At 35.8% G+C, this 5,092-nt stretch overlaps 1 long non-coding RNA gene across 1 annotated transcript in view; it reads right to left on the bottom strand.

Annotated features, from left to right (window-relative positions):
• Positions 1–1,440: 1,440 nt before the first annotated feature.
• The window catches only part of LOC128247109 (uncharacterized), a 112,689-nt gene continuing 109,037 nt past the window's right edge, over positions 1,441–5,092 (bottom strand). Inside the window, exon 3 of the long non-coding RNA XR_008263531.1 lies at positions 1,441–3,252. This is a non-coding gene — a long non-coding RNA (uncharacterized LOC128247109). The remainder of the gene's footprint in view (positions 3,253–5,092) is intronic.

Here is a 5,092-nt window from a genome sequence, read left to right as displayed (position 1 = left end):
TATATATATATATATATATATATATATATATATATTAGAGGGAAAACCAAAAACCAAGGCAGAACGAGCATCTCAAGTCATTTAGAATAATTTAATTAATGTAAGGTGAATTAGATTATTCTAAATGACTTGAGATACCCGTTCTGTCTTGGTTTTTGATTTTCTCTATAATATATACCTGCTATAACGAAACTCTAATACCGATGCCTAAATCCAGCCTTAGTTCTGATCTTAGAACCTAACGGTCGACCACCTATAGCACTTACTCAGCATACCTATTCATTTAGATCACAAGTGAACGAAATCCCTCATATTCTCTCTTTCTTTCTCTCCCCCCTCTCTCTCTCTCTGTATATATATATATTTACATATATGTATGTATATGTACATGTATACATACATCATATATCATTTACTCATATGTGAATATATACCGTGATTTATATATTACGCGCGCGCGTTTGTATGTGTGTGAGTGTATACCTGCCCGGCCCGACAAATAGAGACAATCGATTACATTATAAATATGAAAAATGACTGCAACCACCTGCTCATTAATGTACTTTATTTGAATCACGTTAACCTTGGTTGTTATTTTCACCAGAAAATAATTTTTTTATAGCAACCAATGTATTCCGTACTTTGGAACGGTGGGTGCTGTTCTAAGCCTTACTTACAGTCAGTCCAGCTGTTAATGCTTTAGCTTTGTTCACTCCCAATGGAAATTTATGGCTTTATTTACTAAGAAAATATTGCGGTTAAAGGGGAATGTGAAAGACCTTGAGGAGAGCTTCACTGGAGTTTTTTTTTCCTCGCAGGGAGGAAGCCAAAACAAGCAACTTAATGTCACACTGCCCAAGACTGACTGCGTACCCTAGGAAGCGTCCTTCTCCAAGGAATGTATCCTAAATACTAAGGTAAAAGTGAGCACTCACAATAATATTACGAATGAACAAACGAGAGGAGGGGGTGGCTAGCAGGTAGTTCGACCTAGTAGAAAAATCTACCAAAATGCCTCTTAAATCTACCGCACTGCCAGGAGATCAAGATCAAAGGCATCTTCTCGTGACCATCCAGTATTTTTAGAGATAACTAGGACCACATCATCTCACTATGTCCTTCTTTTTTACGGTGGTAGTGTATGATACTAAGTGGATTTTGGACTCTATTCCCAGGAGGTCCTACTATTGGCCTTTTCCATTGGCTGTAATAAGAAGACCTGGCCTTGTCACTGATAAGAATATTATTATTATTATTGTTCAGTAGTTTTATTTTTATAACGTGCTTTCATAAATAAAACCACTGAACAATAATAATAATAATATTCTTATTAGTGACAAGGCCAGGTCTTCTTATTACAGCCAATGGAAAAGGCCAATAGTAGGACCTCCTGGGAATAGAGTCCAAAATCCACTTAGTATCATACACTACCACCGTAAAAAAGAAGGACATAGTGAGATGATGTGGTCCTAGTTATCTATTATTATTATTATTATTATTGAGAGGGCAGTGCATGCCATCAAAGTGACACTGGGGTAAAATATACGAAGCCCAGTATCCCCATCATGACTACCGTCTGATAAGGGTACACCAGGTACATGCATCACAACCATATGTGCGTGACATAGTGATCTCATATCAAGATATACAGCACATGACCTTGCAGATGTGGACCAGTTAAAATTTTCTTCAGGTTGAGTAGCCCTTCCCGCTCAAATGGTTCTTGAGTAAGGGTTATTTAAGGATGTTGAACGAAACACCCACGTTTCCAGAGGTGATCTGAGATGCACATATTGTCAGCACCAAAGGACATACTCAGTTGGTTAAGGTCAAACAACTGACAAGCAGATTTGTGGTATTGGGCAGAATGTTTTCCCATCTGTTATACCAAGACAAAACATTGTACATATTATTATTATTATTATTATTATTATTATTATTATGCACGCCCGGAAAAATGCTTAACGGCATTTCGTCTGTCTTTATGTTCTGAACTCAAATTCTGCCAAGGTCGACTTTAGCTTTCATCTTTTCGGGGTCGATAACTTTAGTACCAGTGAAGTACTGTGGTCGATGTAATTGACTAGTTCCCCTCCTCAAAAATTTCAGGCTTTGAGTTGTTAATAGAAAGAATCATTGTTATTATTACTGAATAAAAAGTAATCTTTTAAAATCTGTTAACGTTTTACGGCGATACAATATACGTTTATATTTTAAACTATAATGATACATTCCTTGGCAGCATTGAGTCACGTTTTATTTGTTTTTCTAGTTCTTACAGTTTCCTGTTTTGCTTTAATCGCTACCTGCTATCGTCCTCCGCCGCTATTGCTTCCAACAGTCAATATCATTAGATCCTCCCTCGCGTTCATGTTCGTGCATCAGGTGAAACAGCTTTCTTATTATTGATGAGATATCCTCACAAATGGACTTTTCAATAGTTTACTCTGAACATTGGTGTTGTGTGGCTATGCAGATGGTGTTTTCAAAACTGTCTAACTTTTGCTTCCTAACCGCTACTTCATTCTCTCTAATTCCCTGCTTTCTGCAAATCCATTAATTTTACTTTTACAACAAATAATGTTTCGTCACAAATCATGTACCGTTTTAGCCGTAGTAATATTACTAACGACGTAGGCAGTCATTGCTGCTAGAAATTAAGGAAGCTAAACAGCACCAGTGGAGTCACAGCTGGTAGAGAGAGAGAAAGTTGATAGCTCCCAGTTCACAGATTATTTTCTATATTCTCTGCCATGTGTCAGAAAGATTTGGCTTTGTCTGTGTAACTGAAAAATTAATGCTTTTGATTCAATTTCTAAGAGTCTACCACATTTCCAAACCATCACATGCTCTACAGATATTTGTTTTTTATCATTCATCTATCAGACGTTGGATAAGCGTAAAATATTTCAAACATCTAACTCATATAGTTTACTATTGAGTTAATGGATAATACATTTTTACCTTGTGTTATGTGGAGGAGCGTAACGTAGTGGTTAAGAGTATTAGATTCATGGTCATAATGTCACGGATTCGATTGCTGGATCGGGTGCTGCGTTGAACTCTTAAGCAAGGTACATAATATCACATTGTCCCAATGTACTCAGCTGAAAATAAACAACTGCTGAGTGGAAGTGCGGTCCCCCCCCTCTCTCTCTCTCTCTCTCTCCAGCCGTCAGATCCTCGATTCGAATTTCTTCCAAACACCAATTTAAATGTCTTCTTGGTGTCGATTCAGTCTGCGCCAGTCTCCTACAAATGAGAAATGTTGTACTAATGTGAGAAAATTATAATCATAATGTTCAGTAGACCATGTTTTAGTACATAAATATCCCATTTCCTGTATGTCCCCTTATCTTCAATAATTAATGAATTTTTATAGGGAATGAAGAAAAGGAAATTATTCTGATGTCAGAGTAAAATCATCAGCTAAAAGCAACGGTAGATTTTGGTTTCAGACGTAAATTTAGATTAAAATCTCTCACAATTTCCTGACTTGTAAGCATGCTATTTAGTCAGATTTAATCTGACCCATGTATTTAAACCTCTCCGTTTTAGATCTAACGTTCAACACATTTATTCATTAGTTTTATGGCCATATCCATTACTTTCGACTAGAAATGGAAACGTTCTTCCAAATAAACACACGATCATTCTGTCAAAACACTGAAGCTAAAGTATTTGACAGTCAAAGAACTCTCTTGTTTCGGTTGTTTATAAAATATGACTTTAAACTGAAGAGATGCTGGCCAACTGTGTATCAGTTATTGACAGGTGAATTCATTGACACACAATATAAGATAAAATAAAATAATATAAGACGAGGGTGAGCTGAAAAGTTCCTGGTTTTAAGGGTGTCGCAAAAGGCCTGATTGGCGGTTCAACCTTCCAACTTCTTTTACAGAGCTTAGAAAAAGTGAAGGACCGCTGCAATAAGTGTATGAATCTGAGAGGGGAATATGTTGAATAAAATCATAATTAATTGATCTTTCTGTATTTTCTTTTACCCAAAGCCAGTAAGATTTCAGCATCCCTCGTATAATATAACATTAGTACATAGATGTCTTTCGATATGTTTCTTTACATTTTGTGTGAATATTTTGTTGAAAGTAAAACTAAGAGGGAAGAAATGAATCACCAGAGCAAAATAGTGGACCCTTTTGTCAATTTTAATCCACTAATGCAGTGTTGAACACTCCTTCTCACTGTTTGATATTAGTATCTATGTGGGGAGGGGAGTGTATGTACAAGACGACGGTTGTACCGAAAGTTATGCAAACTTGGGCAAATTTCTTATTTAATATAGATCGTTCAACCTACACGTTGGTTGAGTAACTCTTTCTTCGTAGTATTTCTTCTTCTTGTTCTTTTTTATTACAAGCAAATAATGGGTTCTAATGAGAAGTAACGTGCCATCATAGATTTACTGACCACTAGGGTGATGATGATGCAGGCTGTCATCAATAAGGCGGAGGTAAAATAGACCGAACGAATGTTGTCTGCTGAGCACAAATACAGTAAGGTCTCCTATATGTAATATATTGAGTTGAAAAACTTCAATGACGCTTTTATTTTGCTTGCAACCAGGGATCAAAATTTCTCCCGAGATGTATCTAATATCTGAAACCTTCAAAATTAATAAAAAGTAAGGATCTTAACTCCATTAGTATAATTTCATCCAAATAAAGTGGATTTTTTCTAATGCTTAATTCATTCTCACTGAAGCATTGCAGCTTTAAGATTGAATACATATTTTAAAGAACTATAGGACTTGTTTACCTATTAAAGAAAGGCTACTGGTTATAGGAAAGATAGTAGTTCAAAAGCTTGGCTCGATTCAAGGCGCTAGAAATGTATGTCTGCTTTATGTACAGTTTACTTAATTTGGGGATATGACTGTGCTAAAATAACCAGTTTATTTTCGCCAGCGAAAACATAATTATAACTGTCGCATCACAACAATACAGCCCAGTTTAAATCAACATTAAGTACAAGAACTGATGGACTATTGCAACAGAAGCTACATCATCACTACAAACAATAACATCGCAACAGTATATATATATATATATATATATATATATATATATAT

This window comes from Octopus bimaculoides, chromosome 2 (assembly GCF_001194135.2).
Source record: "Octopus bimaculoides isolate UCB-OBI-ISO-001 chromosome 2, ASM119413v2, whole genome shotgun sequence".
In the NCBI taxonomy this organism is placed as follows: Eukaryota; Metazoa; Mollusca; class Cephalopoda; order Octopoda; family Octopodidae; genus Octopus; species Octopus bimaculoides.
The sequence above is the reverse complement of the archived record's forward strand: the minus strand, read 5'-3'. Positions and strand labels throughout refer to the sequence as shown.